This window comes from Limulus polyphemus, unplaced genomic scaffold, assembly GCF_000517525.1.
Source record: "Limulus polyphemus unplaced genomic scaffold, Limulus_polyphemus-2.1.2 Scaffold172, whole genome shotgun sequence".
Classification (NCBI taxonomy): Eukaryota; Metazoa; Arthropoda; class Merostomata; order Xiphosura; family Limulidae; genus Limulus; species Limulus polyphemus.
The window spans coordinates 494,961-515,036 of record NW_013665782.1 but is presented as its reverse complement, the minus strand read 5'-3'; the positions used below and the strand labels follow the sequence as shown (position 1 = coordinate 515,036).

Genomic DNA, 20,076 nt, shown 5'->3' with positions numbered 1-20,076 from the left:
CAGCGGTATGTCCGAGGACTTACAACGCTTGTTTGTTTGTAATTAAACACAAAGCTTCACAATGGGCTATCTATGCTCTGCCCACCGCGGGTATCGAAACCCGGATTCTAGCGTTGTAAGTCCTCGGACATACCGCTGTGCCACTGAGGGGCCTTACAACTCTAAAAACCGGGTTTTGATACCCATGGTGGGCAGAGCACAAATAGCTCTTTGTGTATCTTTGTGTTTTAACTACAAAGAAAATCAAATATACTATCTGAGCAAAATTATAAACGTAAAATCTGATATTTAGATTGTCAAAACCACTGTTTGGCTTATAATAAGGTTCATATGGAATAAACAGTTAAATGTTTTAATTCGTATTTCTAGATGTTTATCCATCTGTTACTATTTTTTCAGGTTACAACCATGTTGTGACACAATGGAAAGGTAATTTTATTTTTGTTAATAAAATAACATAGTATTTTAGGTTTTGACATCAAAATAGCAGAAGGCTATGTGTGATGAGGTTTGGATCGGGACTTGAAAATGAATGTAATTACTATGTAAGTTCCAATATAGAGAAAAATGTTGTATTATTATTATTTAAGCAATAGCGCAGTTAAAAAAAAACTCAAGAAAATTTAATCATCTAAAACATTGCTTCTCTTCTAATATTAATAGTATTGTAATTAAACACAAAGCTACACAATGGCTATCCGTGCTCTGCCCACCACAAGTATTGAAACTCGGTTTCTAGCGTTGTAAGTCCGCAGACATACCGCTGTGCCACTGGGGGGGGGGGAGCAATAGTATTGGCAAAGTCTTGTTTTTCCATAGTAATGAGACGTTTACTGTATGAGAATAAAATAAAATAGAATATTATTTTATGTATACAATTTTAACAAAAAAATTTCATTATTATATCACCGTCTACAAGCGGCAAGTTTACGTAAAATCCGGGATTCGATTCCCCGCAGTGGACAGAGAGCAAATAGCCTATTGTATAGCTTTGCGCTAAAACAAAAGGATATCTTCAAACAGGCCCGGCATGGCCAGGTGGTTAGGGTGCTCGAGTCGCAATCTGTGGGTAGCGGGTTCGAATCCCCGTCACACCAAACATGCTCGCCTTTCAGCCGCGAGGGCGTTATAATGTGACGGTCAATCCCACTATTCGTTGGTAAAAGAGTAGCTCAAAAGTTGCCGGTGAATGGTGATGACTAGCTGCCTTCTCTCTATTCTTACACTGCTAAATTAGGGACGGCTAGCGCAGATAGCCCTCGTGTAGCTTTGCGCGAAATCCATAACAAACAAACAATCTCCAAACACAAATTTTTTGACGGGTCAAAATCATATATTTAATTTGAGAATTAGAATAAATGGGTGAACGTGTATGAACATTTTGCTAGTTTGATCAGCAAAAATACAATATTTTTCATATTCTTTTGTATTTATTTACTTAATTTTTTTTTCTTAAACATTATTTAATTATAGGCATGTCCAGAGAAACTGCAGGGTTGAAGAGTGGCTCTTTTATTCAGATATCCTGTTCAGAAAATAAAACTTGTGTTACAATTCAACCGCTTCTGGAGCTATGTACAAAATTTATATATCAGACAATTGTAAGTGATATTCTTGGTTCAACGCACGCTTTAAATAATAGTTTTCTTCCTCAGTACTTTGTCGCATCTTACAACGTGCTGTTTTTGTTTTTTCTTGGATTACCCAACAGCTTAATCATAACACTTATCCGCATCACTTTTTATGTTCTACTCTTAAGTCACGCGCGTCAACTCTCTTCACTTCTATCTTAACGTGACATTTTTTATCAATCACATACGCTTCTTATGCGTATGAATAGGAATCTTCTTTTTCTGCCCTATAGGTATGAGTTAAGAAATAATGACGACTTCCAGTAATTATTTCATACCGCTTTCTCTTTTACGTGCGGACTCTCCCAATATCGTTTCCTATACTAAAATTTCGGTAAAATACACAATCACTTTAGTTGGAAGACTGAAAACTCTGAAAATAAATGCCTTTGAGCCAAAAAAAAAGTTCCGCCTCCGTTTTAAAGTGTATAACGCTGACAATTATTCGGTCAAACAACTCGGATAGTTAAATTTAGCAAATGCTCTGAAATACTTAAATATATAAGTTGGTATGATGATGCTTGGGGCCCTTACGAAAAAATGTAATAAACCAGTTACTACTGTTTAGTTTGAAGTCAGAAATCATTAGTTTACCCATATTATCACGCATGATATATTTTCTTTCTTTTTTCATACACCAGGTTGTCGGTTTGTGTGTAATTTGATACAAGCATAACTTTGGTGATAGTTATAACTGTCGTTTTCAAGCTCTATATTTTTGTAACTTTAACTTCAGCAAACCCATAAACATTAACATAAAATACTTGATTTACGATACACTTTCTAAATATGAGCCTATTGTGCTCCTATATCTATCCCGATCTAAATATGAAATTTACAACAGTAACATCTAAGAAATCTTTAGTAGTTATGTCTTCATATTGACAGTTATTACAAGTTTTTAAGTGACCTTTATAAATAACTCATCAGATTTTATCTTTATATCTTAAATAAAACTATTCAATCGTTGAATAAAGGGAATAATGCACTGTATTCTACCCTCATCTCCTTATTCTATTATAAAATATAGCAAACCTGGTACGTATACGTCTAGAGGACTGATTCGGAATCTAAGTACACTCTCTTTTTTACCCTGTATTCATAATCTACAATTTACTTGTCAAACTCTATATCTCCAGGCGAAAGGAGCGAATACACCTGGTACACATTTGAAGTATTTCTATATTTTTTTACAGAACGAAATGGGCAATGACTTTTCCTTCATTTCTAATTGTCAAACTTTCTGTGTGAGGAACGTGGTATGGTGGTTTTTATTCTGGAGAGTACATCTAACACAAGACATTGTTAAGTATAATGATAAAAATTAAAGAAAATACTGCATTACTTCTAAAATAGTGTATAGCCTATTCAGTGTGGCAAATTGTATAACTTTTAACTGATCTAGGATGACTAGTTGTATTTTACTTCCTTACAATATTAATGACTTGTCTAAAATTGTTACATGTTATTCTTATTTTTAACCATTTTTTTTTTTTTGGAGAGAAGAAGCAATAATAAAAGCTATAGTTGAATAAACGTCCTATGGTTTAAGGGAGAAAAAAATCGATTCACAGAAGTTCCCTTTTGTGTTATTGTATTATCATCCAGATATAGGAATAGGGAAGGAAATGAATTACTTGAATGAAGGAACAATCTTACCAGTTCTCTTTTCTCGAGCATTTTCTCTGTTTACAGAAATTACGTGAAAATACAATTTAATATATACTTATTGCTGTAATAGCACTGCATGAATTAGGAGACAAAAAGTTGAAACACAATTCTCCCTTTTTGAGCCACGGACCCTGAGGACCGCTTGTAATACAAATGATGAGCGAAAGAGATAGGCCCTTGTATCTAGATTCTTTTATGTTTTAAACACTTCAAATGAAATGGTTGCTTGCAACTTCTTCCCTCCGGGGATATCTTTACTTATGGCAGTGACAGCTTTAATTCATTTTTCTTGTTTGAAAATCTTTCGTAAATGGCCTTTCATGCAATAGTAATCTTAGCCTGATTTGGTAAACGTAATATTCCCTTGTGTTAGTTTAAAGAAAGCAAATGAAAAATAGAAGATATTTTAACATTAATTCCTATTCTCTTATAATTGCTTTGAATTAAGCCATTGTTCGGTTACTTTACCCGTTCCAATCATAACGGCTTAGTAAAGTAAATACTCGTTAAATAAACAATGTATGATACTTAGTGATGTTATACACTGAGTTTCGAACAGATAAAATTGGAAACAGAAGGTTAGTTGTTGCTGTATGATATTATTTTACTATATGCTGCTGGAGATATTTTCCAAACTCCGTCTCTGTCCATTGTTTCTTTCTTCTGAAAGAACCTTGGGTGTTAGATAAAGTGCATACGATTCCCTAGGGTGAAACGGGCCGTTCTCAAATACATCAAGGTATATGTTTTGCTGAAACAAGTGTAATAATGGGAGTGTGTTATATACAATGTATTGTGTTTAATATTACTTGTGTTACATATATATATTATTGCCGGCTCTTCTTTAGGACCTGTTAATGAATAATTTATTACTGGAATAGGGTAAGTTTATTGCTCTTAACTTCTTTTTACTGTTCAACAACTATATTGTAAATGTCCATTTTGTAAATAAAGCAAGGTTACTAAAGTTTTATATATAACCTAAGTAATTCCGCATTTAAATTATTGAAATATGGTTTAAACCCACCCACCCCTCACAAAAAATAGTTTAGCAAATAACTTTGGTCATTTTTGTTTGTACTTCTTTGCTGTAAAAAAAAACAGTTGAAAATGCATTTCTCTCAAAGAAACTTCCATAGTTATTGGAACAATAAAACCATAGAGCTGTAGATCTGATTGATTTCCAGGTCTAACTACCTGTATTCGGAGGCTATAACGAAGAACTTGGAGTGCTTCGAAACCTAGCATTAGTACATATCTAAGTACACAATGGCATCTGAGAACATCAAATTAGTACTTCCTTGATGGTGAGATACATAATTTAGGAGGTCTGAGAGGCAACATGATGGACATTTGTTCACTTCAGGGTAAGAGGAGCGGGAATGTAAATTCTGTTACTAACTCTGTTGTTGTTTTTTTTTTTTAGTTTTTTCATCCGCAGATACAGTTCTTTCAATATGCAATTAGAATTTGTAAGATGTATAGTCTAAAGCACCATAAATAAGTTTAGCGCCAGTGCCAATATGCTGTTAATAAGAGCCTTTTCTTGGTACAACCTAGACACTAAGTCTATACCTGTTCTACATAATTTTCAGCGACAAAGGTGCGTTGGAATGATTTGTCCTCGGGCCATCCCAATATAATAAAAGACAAGCAAACAGCAATACGAACTACAAGATGGTTCTACAAACAAAACCTAATGTCTTCAGAATGAGAATGGTAGTATGTAACATAATAAAAATCATCTAAGTTTCTTGGATTATTCCTACTATATTTTATCGACTTCAGAAAACAATTCGCAAGTATAGCAATGTCTGCGAACAATTACAAAGATTTTTCTAAATACCTTAAGAAATGTTTTTTTCTAAAGTAAAAATGGTAAGGTTTATATTGGGTTTAATGACAAACGAGCAAGGATTTGAATCGATTTAAGTTACAGTATGATAATCCTAAAGCAAGAAACATTATTTGATTTCGGTATACAGTCGCAGCATAACAAGCAATAATCATATGCACATTAAAATCTGGTGTGCAGTTAATGTAGCTCGTGTACTAAGTTTATAGATTTATATAGATAATATTTGTAGCCTAAAGCTATAACACGTGCAGGAATGCGCAGATAGCTGCAACTTCCTCAATATGAGGAATGTAGAGCGCTTATTGTGATTAATCCTTCTTTCCAATCAAAGTAACTGAAAGTAACCAACTTTATATAATTAGTTCAACAAAGCCGTTATAAACAAAATGAAATATTAAACACTTCAGACGACAGTTTTTGTCGTTGTTTTTTCTGAAAGTTTCAGTCACTAACAGGCTTGTAAGGTTGGTTTAAAATCAACGTTCCACCAAACATAATTGTATTAAAGCGTCAAGACTGAATCAGTTATAGCAAAGCCCTTCATTTAACGTAAACAATGAACCAACTGCTACCTAATAAATCCTACAAAGCAATAGTGAATTTGCACATAAACATATAAAAAAAAACATAATGAGATTTGGAATTCTTTGAAATGAATATTATATAATCTATTATAAGTTTTATGATAAATTTATAATACAATGCTCCTTCAGGAATATTGGAATCATCTTATTTGCAAAGTTAATAACAACATACTAACTAATGAAATAATAACGCATGTTCTGACAGTGGTTTTAGAAAAGAGTTGTACTGGCACTGAAGTGTGTACCTTAGAGATATGGTTGGGTTGCTCTAACAGCTGAAAGCCTACATGCCACCCCATTCGGCATTGGACATGCCATAACTCCAAATAACCTATACAACCCTCAATTGACCGAGTTTCCATCGCACTAAAGCTGATCCCCGGGTCCACTGCTGTCTAGTTCCTTACACTAAGTGTAACAGTACAGCCACACATCCCATGGGGAGACCAGTTATTATCTCCCGCGAATGACAAAGAACAAAACTAGAGAAAAGCAGTTTAACGACTTGTTATGCGAAAAGTGCATATACCTTGAATAACTGATAAATTTCTAAAAATTCGTTATTAAAATAACAAGTGAGATAACACATAATATTGTTGGATACTACAAACGTATTTTAAGTTATGTCAGCGGCTTATTTATTTATGATACAATATATTTTTCTGATATAAACCAACGTACTTAAGTTACATTAGTGACACATTTCATTTAGATACAAAGGACCATTGTAAAATATGTTAGGGTTAGATTGAACTAAGAGAATGTAGCATAAACTACCTTAGTAACACTTTTAACTGAGAGACGTGTAAGAACATACTTTGAAGTGTGCCAGCAACACATTTAACAGGGAGACACGAACACATTTAAATTATGTTAGCAGCAACACAATTAACTGGTAGACACAAATACGTTTCAAACAACGTTAGCAACACATTTTAAAAAGAAGAATACACTTGAAGCTTTGTTCCTGACATTTGAGAGACATCACGAACACAGTTGCAGGTATGGTAGTGGGCATGTTTAACTGAGGGACAAGAACACATTTCAAGCTACATTAATATTATTAAAACTTTTAATTAGAACACAGCAACACACTTCTGCGATTTCAGAGACATGTATAGTTGTATCAGCAACACATTTAACTGATAAGGAGAAGAATATAATTAAAACTATTCTAGTGGCATGTTCAATTGAGATCCGAGAACACACTTGTGACACATTTAATTAGTTAAAAGAAATGCACTTCAAACTATTCTAGAAGCATATTTAACTGGGGAGCACAAACACACTTCAAACAATGCTAGCAATACATTTATTTTAGAAAGGAGAATATACTTGAAGCTTTACAACTGATGTTTCAGAGACATCATGAACACACAGTTAAAGTTAAGATAGTGTCATGTTTAATTGAGGGACAAGAATGCACCTCAAGCTACATTAGTGACACATTTAATTAGGAGACAGAAACAGCTTAAAATATGTTTAAATCATGCTTAATTAGAAAAAGGGGCACACTACAAGTTATATTGGTGATATGTTTAATGAAGAGCCAATAACTAACTTATGACATGTTTAATCAGGAAATAGGAATGTACTTCCAACTTTTAATTTGGAGAAAAAACCCTTATGTATTGTTGTTGTTCATCATAGCTTCATTCCATGGCAGTTTGGAGTTAACTTGAATAAATATACTGGGATATCTTTCAAATAGCCGGCTGGCTATAAAATATGATATCCAGGAGTGTGAAGAGTTTAAATAAAAAAGTCAGGATTGAAAAAGTAAGGTCAGAAGGTTAGCCTGGTGTATAAGTTGAAAAGAGGATCATAAACGCCCAGTTACAGTCATATCCTTGTCTTAAAGTACTTTTAGAGACAGAGTGCTAAAATAATTGCCTTATTCCAGCAACATTTCTACAAGCTTCATGTGTACTCTTACCAATATAGCACATAGAAAATGTATCCCTAAATCAGTGAGTTTTAGTTCCCTCAGGTTTCACTGAGACTCTACTTGACCAATACATGTAGTTGAGCAAAGCCATGGTCCTGTAGGAAAGAAATGGGATCGAGAGTGGAAAAGTGGTTCTTACACATATGAGCTGACTAGGATTAGTTACTGTGCCAATCTCTACTTCTGACCATCATAATTCACCAACATTTGTATCATCTCTCTCTCTCTCTCATTACTTTCTTCTTTTTACTAAGTGTGACTTACAAAGTGTCATCATTTGGTTGTTAAGTTCTACCCTATGCAATACACTTACATCTTGCATATCCATGCATCTATAACCGTAATATGTATTGAAAATAAGGTTAAGAAGATATTCAGAAACTTCGTGCTTACAAAATGTTTCATCATAGATTCACCAAGTTTACACTCGATATGATATATAAAGTATAATCCACAAGTTTCATTTACTACTGATAATTTCACCCACTCATGTATATTTGAATTTGATTCAATCAAAATATCTCACACTACTCTTACTGAAAAATACCAGGTAAAACTGCAATGCAAAGTTCTTTGTTACTCTAATTTTAGGTACTTGAGTGTAATCATAAAATGTTGTACATACATTGTATCAACAATACCACCCAATAGATTAAAATGTAGGAATGTCACTTCCTTTTAGTCATTGATCTTCCAAAAACATAACCATCTAACTGCTTGATAATCATCGTTAATCCCAGCCATGTTGATAAGGAGGCTACTATAGGTAGTGGCTCATCTGATCGTTGGACCTGCTTTTTGCTTCTAGATCTTGTGCTTCGTCATTTGATTTGTTATAAACAATCCAATAAGTAATATCAGCTCATTCCTCTTCCTTTACTCGATTGGAGTGGTCCAAGACATCACTTTCATCTTCCACTTGCTCGTCAGTCTCCTCCTGTGATTCATGATCAAGCAAGTGCACAAGAGGTTTGTGTTTGTCAGTAGCATATGAACACAGTTGACTGACATGCAATACATGCTTTCATTGCTATAACTCATATGACAATGGGCTGGCCTGCCAGAGCATAAGATAGGGTCCTGTCGAGCCAGAAATTAGCTGCTTCCACGTTTTCAGCACATACCAAAGTACATGCCTGACTCCATGCTGGCACATTTGTTTCACTACTATTTTATTGTAGCATATCTTATGATGTATGATGGCCTTTCCTGGCTGTTGGTGTATGAACTTGTGCATGCCATCTAACACAGACATTACCCACTCCACATATTTTTATGGATACAGTGGGACATCCACTCCAGAAGAGCATGTACATCACATTGGCAGGGAGCAGGGTTCCTTATATGAACATTATCGTGCACTGTGAACAATTTGTTAACCTTTGCTCAGTTGTGTAATATGCCTAGAGAGGAATTGGTCTGGATTAATACACTCGATAAATATAAGCTTGACAGTTTCTATCCCCCCATTTTGCCAAATCATCAGACTGGAGGTGATAGGGCAAAGTGCATTTCTTTACCACATTCCAACATTTTTCACAAGTCAGAAAACAGCTGGCTGTAGAAATTAGCTCTTGGATTCATATGAACCTTTTCTGGTGCTTCAAATCAACCTATTCAGTGATCCACCAAAGAATCAGCTATTGAATGGGTCAACTAATTAGCCAATGGAAATAAATGCCTCAGTACACTTTATGAAGTAGACAATCGCTATAAGTATATATATATATATATAACTTTGCTCAGTCTCTAGGAGTAGACTAGCAATATCCTAGAATGAAGCAACAGTTATTTGCTGGATTATATTCTGTTTAGGCTGACTCTTTTTCTGGGTGGCACAGACCATACAGTGTTGACATTGACACCAGCCCTAAATGCCTCAATTCAAACGTGGCCATTAGAACCGTAACCTTTATGTTAAGCAAAGTCTTGAGAATCTCGTGCCTGAAAATTTTGGAGACCACTAGCTATAGCTCTGTTGTTGATAGAAACAGTACAGCACATCTTCCTGTCATAGACTACGTGTGTCTGTGATACACTTCCCAACAAGCTTAGGTTACTGCATGGCAAGGACTCCCCATGCTAGATTTGAGCTCTTCAGTTGCTCTTAGAGTTTTCAAAGTGTTAACTGTATCATCCATCCACAACTGATATCTTTCTTCCATACAAGTAGTGTAAATAACGTTTTACAAAGGTTACAACTTGAAAGAGTTATTTCTTTGTTATACAATATTTGTATTCCAGAGCCAGGAATGAATGATTGGTGTAAGAGACTACATGTTCTACTCTGTCCTGCAACTGTGATAATACTGCCTTGATTCTACCATCACTGAATTGGTATCTAACAAGAACACGCAGTCCTGTTGTGGGTATGCCAGCACGGGTGCGTCTACCAAAGCATACTTTAGGGACTGGAATACTTTCTAACATTCCTCACTCCATCTGAATGGTGTATAAACTTCAGTGACACTGATAATAGTCTTGTAAACATAGAGAAGCTCACTACAAACATTGGTAGTATGAAGCAAAACCAAGGAAATTGCAGACTTCTAAGTTGATGACAACTTTACACTGCTGTAATTCTAGAAAGATCCGTGAAGGTTCCATCTCTACAATCAACATGGCTGAGAAATGTCACATCTGTGGTCATGAATGCACCTTTTTTTTCAGTTTTCAGCTTTTCTATATCAACTGTGTGACGAATTTATTATTATATATTTATTTTAATATCAATGTTTGTTTATATTAAATCTATATTTAGAAATGTTCATAACTTATACAGTTAGATATATATTGCGAAATTCTCGCCTATTCTTTAAAGTTGTAGAAGATTCTCGAGTGTAAGAATCAACAATATATGTGTGTACGTAAACGCTAACGTAACTTTGTATTCTTATTTAATCTAAATTTTCGAGAAACTCTCCACACGTCTATAAATATAACCAACGCGACGCACCTTAAAAAAAAGAGTATCTATTATTGGTTTGGTATAGTTGGTGTGCTATAAACTTCGGAAGCTATAACTGTGATTGGTACAGCGCTTATTAATCAGAAAACATAAGATATTTGACTAGGAACATTTATAAATTTCTAACCTTACAAACCATTTAACTTCAATGGATTCACATCGGACATTAGTACTTTTACGAAAACATAACTTAACGTCACCGGTAGGAAAAATATCGGCGTGTGATCAGCGAGAACTACAGGGCTAGGTAGCTCCCTATTAAGTGAATTGTACCTACAACAACTCGAAATTAACTCGCTCATCGTGAACTCTCGATAAGACATCAAGGAAGTTCCAGACTAGAAAGAATACTTTATATTGCTTGTAAATTTTAAAACTTTTGTATATAAATCATTGTTTGTAATAATTATTTGTGATAACTGTTATTGTAAATTGTATTATTGTTTGTGTAGTAAAATATATTTGTATTAAAAAGAAGAAAACTGTGTGTATCAATCTTGTTGGCAAATATCATAAATTGGAGATATATCGGTATATATTTAACTACTAAATTTAAATTATCATTTAGCTTGGTTTCAAACCATTCGAAATTGTAATACATAACAACTAGAAGACAATTTTCAGATACTCAGCCAAATGTGTACCCAATTATCAAGTGGTATTCAACAGGGACTATGTATTTCTCTTACTATATTTCCTTCAGTTTCTCAAAAGTGGTGGATGCATTACACATGCCAAATGGAATAATGCAAAAGTTATATTAGCCATCTTCTGTAAAGCAGTCTTAGATCTACTTTTACCATCCAGATTGACTTGCCATTATCCAAATGCCAAGTCTCAAGAGTTGAACTATCGGGCTCCTTCCAATGTAATGACTCGTACATCTGTTCATGGAAATAGAAATACATCAGTACGCGTTACTATGTTTACTCATCAAAAATCAACACAGAACCAGGACGTATCTTCTTTCTTTCTATAATCATTAGGGAAGATGACCAAGCACTTTCTAAAGGATGTATGATCACATCCTTTAACATCTACTTATATCAGCACTGGTTACCTTCCTAGTGTTTCAGGAAAGCTGGCTATACCTATATCTATATGATATTGTGTTACTGTTGTTCTGGTCCCAACAAAAGGCCCGGCATGGCCAGGTGGTTAGGGTTCTCGACTTTATCCAACCTTGGACAAAATAACCGTCCGAGCTAACGTTGCTTTCATTTTTGGACTGGAAACAGTATCTTTCATGCATGGGCTCTATTTCTGTATGACAAGGCACTGATGCACTAGATTTTATCTGTAGCAAACAGTGGGACAACACTTGTGTAAATAGTACCACTATGACTTCCTCTTTCACGGACACTTATACAGTTCACTGTTCCTGGGCTCAACCTGACTGGCTTTGGATAACTCTCCCATGGAACATCAGTTCATTAATTCTGACAGATAAGATGTGGAGTAAATGCAACCTAATGATGTCGATGCTAAAAGGTAGATAATACATAGTATGCTTGCATACTACAAATTCACTTTTAGATATGTTATAGACTTGTTTATTTAGGACACAATAAAATACTTGAAATTCACTAAAAATACATTTATTTGGTATAAAGCAACATAGTTAACTAATTTATCGATATATTTCTTTTAGCTACAAGGAAACACTATGATTATTTTATTATAAGAAAGGAATATGCAATATCGTAGTGATGCATTTAATTGAAAAATATGCAAACAGAGAGGCACGAGGACATTTCAAACAATGTTAGCAACACATTTTAGAAAAAATAATATGCTTATACCTCCGTTACCACTGACTTTTGGGATACATCATGAACACACAGTTGAAGCTAAGGGAGTGGACATGTTTAATTGAGTTTCAAGCTACATTAATATTAATAACCGTGCTTAATCAAAAGACCGGAACACTTCTACGATTGATTAAGACACGTTTAATTGGGAGAAAAGAACACACTTCAAGCTAGTTTAACATTAGCGATACCTTTAATTAAGGTAAAATAATTATTTCCATGCTACAATAATGACACGTTTAATCGAGAGACATCAACACATTTCAAGCTACATCAGTGACACATTTAAGTGTCAGATACAGACACAAACTATGTTAGCGACACACTTAACAGGGGGAGGCACAAACACAGTAAACTACATTAGCAACACACTTAATTTAGAAAAAAGAAGACGCCTGTAGCTTAGTGACTGACGTTTGGGAAACATCAAGAATAAACAATTGAAGGTAAGTAAGATAATGGACGTATTTAATTAAGGGACAATAACACACTTCAAGTTACATTAGTGGCACGTTTAATTGAGAGCCAAGAACACGCTTGTGACACTTTGATTAGGAAACAGGAAAGCATTTCAAGCTATTTTAGCGACACATATAATTAGGAGAAAAAATTATTTCAAACTACGTTATTGGCATAATTAATTAGAATATTTTGTTTATTTGTTGTTGATCCCAAAGCTACACAATGAGCTATCTGTACTGTGCCCACCACGAGTATCAAAAGCCGCTTTTAAATGTAATGAGTTCTCAGACTTACTATTGAACCACTGGAGGAATTAATTAGCGACACATGTAAAGGAAACATTTTACACATCAATATGTGACATCAACTTAAAAAGAGAAATTTAAAAACTATCCGACCTATAAAAGAAAAGACTAGTTCAGCATAATCTTCTCTCACTTGCGCCCTTCTTACGCCCTTCCGAAATAACTTTTCTTTTTAGTCCTCAATCTGTGACTGGACAGTATATAGGAAATCATCATCACTCTGAAATCTTCAACCTTTCAGAAATATTTTAAGATTAGGAAAGATAAAAGAGCCACTTGAAGCTAAATCTGGTGAGTAAAGGGAGAGACTGAGTAATTGGAAGCCAGCATCGTGGGTAACGTTCAAAGTATCACGCAATTTGTGAGCTGGGCCATTGTCCTGATGGAAGAGCACATCTTTTTTAAGCAATCTTGATTTCTTGACGCAAATTGTTGAATAAGGATGCATAGTAATCCCCTGTAATGATATGATTCTTTTCCAAATAACCAACTACTAAAATGCCCTTGGCATCCCAAAACATTGATGTCATGATCTTCTCAGCAGAGAGTTATGACTTCAACTTCTTTGGGGTGAGTAAACTTTGTAGTGTTTTCATTTCAAACTTTGCATTTTTGCCTCTGTGTTGAAGTGGTGAAGCTACGTTTCATCCATAGTTACGAAACTATTGAAACCTTTGGAGTAGGCGTTGGCTTTCAACAACTCTGATCTGTTTCTGCTCAGATAACAACATTTTTGGAACCCATCTGACACTAACCCTACTCATGCCCAAACTGTCACTCAAAATGCTAGCTACAGTATTTGACGCTTCCTCTGCTAACTTTATAATGCTAATTCTTCTATCATATATAATCAAACCACGAATTTTATCTACAATTTCTGTTATGGTCAATGTCGACGGGCGACCTGACCTCCGATCATCTTCACGTGATTGTCTAACGAGCTTAAGCTCAGCACGTCACTTTTTTACTGTTGAATCTGCCCTCTACTAGTGCTGCCTCCTTGTCCTGGTGGATTTCTTACGTTGTCATTTTCTCTTTATCAAAATATCTTATCGATTTTATCCATGACGTTTAACAACGTGCGCTTCTTTCCTTTGAAAACATACAAAATAAGCTTGTTATGTTATATGTTACGTGTTATTTACTCATAAAAAGGTTCAAGATTAATATTTATCTGAAAAAAAAATCAAATATTCCAGTTTTTGTTTTTAGGTCGGGCTACGAACTTTTCGGACAACCCTCGTAAAATGTCTGAGACCTTTCGCAAATACATGTGTAAACAGGAGATGCATAAGTTACATGCGCGAGCACGAATATAAACATAAACCAGTTAGATGCATGGTAGCAGAAGATAAATAAATGTTTTACGATCTGTAAATGAGCGCCATGTGATTACGTGTTAGAATCTCAATCATTAGAACCACAAAGGTGTATCATTCTTCGTGCTATGTTGTCATTACAGAAATTGATCGTTGGAGTTGTACATGATTTGCTGCGGTGATTTCCGAGAAGGGATCTCCGAACATTTTCAATATTTCGAATATAAAACGTACATTTCAGGTAGAGTTATTACATTATTATAATTAAAACAAAGTGTTTTAGCTCTGCCAAATTGTTTTGATGCAAGTTATAAGTATTTTCGTACTAGTTTTTTAAATATCCCTATATGTAAATCAAACACATTGAACGTAAATATAGAAATATTCCACAATGCATCATTTTATTAAAACACGTTAATAAAGCGCTTAATTGACGGACAGTAACACAGTCGAAACTTCGTTTATAACGTGTAACTAAGGAAGCCAAGTATATACTTTGAATTATCTTATACGTAGCGACACGTTAAGATACCAGAACAGAGCTTAAACTTGTTTAAACGTGTCACTAAATAAAGTGTGTTCTTGTCTCTCATTTAAACATGTCATAGTAGTTTAAGATGTGTTCTAATCTCCTGATTAAATGTGTCGCTAACATAGTTTGATCTTTGTTCTTGTCTCTCGGTTAAGGGTGTCGCAAGTGTAGTTTATAGTGTGTTCTTCTCTCTCAACTAAACATATGCATAAAGTAGTTTGAAGTACGTTCTTTATGTCTGCCAAATGTGTCGTTTAGTTAGTTCCAGAAATATTCTTATTCTTCAATTAATATTTTCGCAAACGTAGACCGATGTTGCCTCTCAATTAAATGTATCAAACAAGAAGTTTGAAAAGTGTTCTTGTCTCCTAATTAAACGTTTCGCTTACCTAGTTCGAAGATTACTGGGCCAAACACTGTCCAATAGCTAGCGTGCCGGACTGAGGTACCGTGGTTCGCAATCATTAGCACCAAAAAACAAAATTTGTACTCCGAATTTTGTGGCCGTGGGTACATTATAAGAGTATTGTTTGTTTGTTTGTTTTGGATTTCGCGCAAAGTTACACGAGGGCTATCTGCGCTAGCCGTCCCTAATTTGGCAGTATACGACTAGAGGGAAGGCAGCTAGTCATCACCACCCACCGCCAACTCTTGGACTACTCTTTTACCAACGAATAGTCACTTTATAACGCCCCCACTGCTGAAAGGGCGAGCATGTTTGGTGTGACGGGGATTCGAACCAGCGACCCTCGGATTGTGAGTCGAGCGCCCTAACCACTTGGCCATGCCAGGCCCATTATAGGAGTAACTATGAAACGAGTTTGCGATCAGTGGTGTTGACTAGCTGCTTTCTCTCTAGTGTACCACTTCAAAATAATGGACGATTAATGCAGATACTTCCCGAGTAGCTTTGCGCGAATTTGAATAAACAAATCGAAGTGTATTCTTGCCATTCAATTAAACGTGTCGCTAAAAAATTGAATCATTTACTTTTCTTTTACTTAAGTGAGAGACAAAAACATAACACTTTAAGCTACGTTAACGACACCTTTAATTAGTAGACAATATCACACTTCAAACTTTGTTAGTGGCACGTTTAATTCACACGCAATAGCGATACTTCGATAAAGTCCCCCATTCGAAACTGATAGAATGTCTTGAAGCCATAGGTTTAGATGGTAAGGACATTAGGCTTATTATAAACCTGTATTGAGAACAAACGGCAGCCATAAGATCAGACAATGAGTTATCGTCATTCATTGACGTAAGAAGAGTGCCAGATACGGATATGTGATCTCCCCTTATCTCTTTGACACATATACAGAAGTGATATTCAGCGACAGACAAGGAACAGAAGGACTAGCCACAGGTGGCATGAATGTAAATAATCTAAAATATGAAGATGGTGGTGCTATTGGCTGAAAATATTGGAAAAAATGCAACCAATTATAGATGAAATTATAGACAAAAGTTAGGAATGTGGATTTAATATGAATCTTAAAAAAAACAAACAAAGACAATAGTTTAAGCAATAAGAAACAAAAGCCCAAAGCTAAAATAATAATAAACGGAAAGGAACTTGAACAAGTTAAGAGTTTTACTTACCTTGGACAATTAGTTACGGAATATGGCACATGTGTAGAAGAGATAATGAAAAATTGCTGTTGCGAAAATCGCTTTTATCAATATTTAAAAAATTCTGACATCTAGAAAACTAACTAAAATTAGAATCATGAAATGCTTCATGTTGTCAACACTGTCGTATGGTGCAAACTTGGACAAACAATGAAAGTATAGAAAAAATATGTGTGTGTGTGTTTTATATCAAAACTACATTGGGCTATCTTCTGTGTTCACCGAGGGGAATCGGACACCTGATTTTAGCATTGTAACTCCTTAGAATTACCGCTGTACCACCGGGGGGACAAAAATGGAGGGAAAGAAAGCATGTTTATGAGACTGGGATTCGAACCCGCGACCCTCAGATTGCGAGTCAAGCGCCCTATCTACTTGGCCATGGCGGGCTTGGACGATAAAGAACAAAATCAGAGGATAATATCAAAAAGTGAACGGAAGAAGTGTTGGCAGTTTATTGTAGTCATCCTCTGTAACAGAGATGACACAAAATGAATGAACAGCGACACCTCTTATTGAGAGACAAGAACAGTTAAATGTGAGGTAGGAGAAAACAAGTAAATGTTTCATAATCAGACAGTTTTTTTACTTGATTATGTGTTTGAATCCTGTTCCTTAGATCCTTGGGCGTGTTGCTTTTGTTACGTCAAGTTGGTCGTTATATAGATCAACAAGGGTAATTTTACAACTTCCAACATTTCAATCAAAAAATGCGCGAATTAAGTGCATGTAGATTTATCACATTATCATTAACTCCAATTACGTAAACCTGTTTCATTTCTTTGATGCAAGATTTTTTCCTTTCATTTTTAATATTTTAATATTCTCAAGAGTAAATAAAACACATTATATTGTAATTTTTGGGAATGTTCTACGAGACACCTTTTGCAATAATTTCCATTTTAATTTAGCAGAGAAACATGTAAATAGATGAACAAGTAATCTACGAAAATTGAAGAACCAAGCAATATCTTATAATTCTTACCGATTTTTTCGCTTTTGATAGATTAATATCATGATCAACAGGAAAATTTTGACATCTATCACAGCTGTAGCTTGTGGATAAACAAGCAAACTTCTAAATTATATCCAAGTATTGAACGCTGTTTGTTTCATTTTCAGATGTCTAAGTCATAAGAGCAAATGAAATAAAACATATGAAATGTCAGTATGTAAGCAGTTTACAGCTTTCAACAAGTATAATAAATCGCTCAGAGCACATTTAGGCTGTGTTGTAGATGAACTCCTGAAAATTATAATTTTGACCAATCAAATTGCATCTTCGGGGAAGTACAAGCAATGTTTGAAAGTAAAATTTATAGTAGTATTTGAAAGGTAGTGTTGTATAGATGAACTCCCAAAAGAAATAATTGCAACCAATCAAATCTATTCTTATAGCAAGACATGAAATTGTTTAATCATCATACAATCCTTGATGGTAAAGATTTTTTAGTAATGCAACATAAACGTAGTCCGTACAGCGCTTATCCAATCAGCTATATAGTTTTCATGTTATGGCAATGCCGGAAAACGTCTGAACTTTGTTGTGGGTTGTATTATGTGAATTAGATAAAACAAATGCCGAATAACAATTGCATGTAGAAGTCGCTTCATTTATCTTACATCACAAACTGGCTGACATCTTACCAAGTTACCTCAGTTAACTCACATCACAAACTGGCAGACATCTTACCAAGTTACCTCAGTTAACTCACATCACAAACTGGCAGACATCTTACCAAGTTACCTCAGTTAACTCACATCACAAACTGGCAGACATCTTACCAAGTTACCTCATAAGATAAATAAGAAAAATTATTAACTGCTGTTTTGTATGCATACCTCCGTGCATGAAAAAAAAAATAGAAAACATCACGTTACAGTTCGCTGATGAGAAGGTTATCAGGTAAATTTTTAGATAAATGCATTAACTCTACAAAAAACTAGTACACTAATGTTTTAACCCAAAAATCTATCTGTACGTAAGGTAAATCGTAGTTAATTGATTGATATAATATATATATATATATATACTAATGCAGTAGTATGTCGTTGCAGATGCAAATCTCTTTCGTTCAAGGCAAATTTCTGAACACTCGACTAATGCAATGTCGCAATGGTAGACTTATAGCTGAGACTGAAGAAATATATAGATATGTCAAAGACGTTTCTGAAATAGAGAGTTAATATACATAACTAGATTGTTAAAGGACACAATCTTACAATGTACTTTAGGGAAACAGAAAATATTTCACAGCTATTAAGAAAGCAATGAGTTGAGAAACTATATCACAACCTCATTCAGAGAAACGCTTTTATTCAGAAAGCAACAGCTTTGATAACAAAAGAGAGCTCTCTCCGACTCAAAACTCCGTGGTGATTACCTGAGAGTATCTTTTTGTAGCACTAACAAGATAATAAACAAGGATTTAAGTCGGTGTAAGTTTACAAACCAGCACTTTACAAGCTTCCAAACACACCTAAGTATAAAAAGTTGTTTTGATAAATTGTAAAAAAAAAGTTGGCCAAAGGAAGTAGATTCACAGCAATTCCATTCGATCACATGAAGTTCCAAGGGACGTTTATGTTTTTGTACTTAAATGGGATCTTGAAAGTCTACGTGCCCGCACACTAGAGGATCTGTGAAAAGTTGATTAAGATATATGGTCTAAGATAGATCTCATCGCCCTTCGCAAAAGCTTGTTATAATAGCACAAGTGTTTGACCATGACCATCGGACTGACCGACGATGAAAAAAGAAATTCTAGTGACATCATGAGACCTGTTACATCATTGTTATAAAGTACAACTAACCTCAGAAATGGTGTAAGTAATGTTAGTACGGGGAAAATTATTAAAGTAATTTAAACTGGTTATATTTTTTGTCTAATGTGAAGTATTGAGTTATCATTTTATTTTTTAGATTTCGTCTTCAGTAAAATTAACATTTATTTATTCTAATAGGTATATCCAAGATATGCATAAGCCATATTTCTGTACTTTGGCTTTTCTTTGTAGTTGCTGGAAAAGATAATGTTCAGGTTGAAATCCTTTAACAGCATTTAGCAACGTAATACAATTTGCAGACAAGTGCTTATATAGACGTATACTTTTATACAGAAGTTTTATCTGAAATGATAATCGACTACCCTTTCCTTGTTTAATGCCAGTTATCAACCTTGTCGTGATAGCATTGGTATCTAACTCATTAATCAATCCATTCTAATCATTGTAGGTTATATCTTTAACACTTGGTATACTTGTAGTCAGTTTGCTATATAAAATTAGCTTAATTTGTTTATAAGTTGCTTTTTAGTTCTGATATATATATATATATATATATAGTCTTTAC

At 34.7% G+C, this 20,076-nt stretch overlaps 1 protein-coding gene and 1 long non-coding RNA gene across 4 annotated transcripts in view; one reads left to right on the top strand and one right to left on the bottom strand.

Annotated features, from left to right (window-relative positions):
* Window positions 1–1,560, top strand: part of LOC111084920 — an 8,754-nt gene extending 7,194 nt beyond the window's left edge. Inside the window, exons 2-3 of the long non-coding RNA XR_002609807.1 lie at window positions 400–429; window positions 1,474–1,560. This is a non-coding gene — a long non-coding RNA (uncharacterized LOC111084920). The remainder of the gene's footprint in view (window positions 1–399; window positions 430–1,473) is intronic.
* The window catches only part of LOC106478011 (transcription factor AP-2-beta-like), a 174,808-nt gene that overhangs the window by 90,438 nt on the left and 64,294 nt on the right, over window positions 1–20,076 (bottom strand). The gene's annotated exons all lie outside the window — the stretch shown is intronic.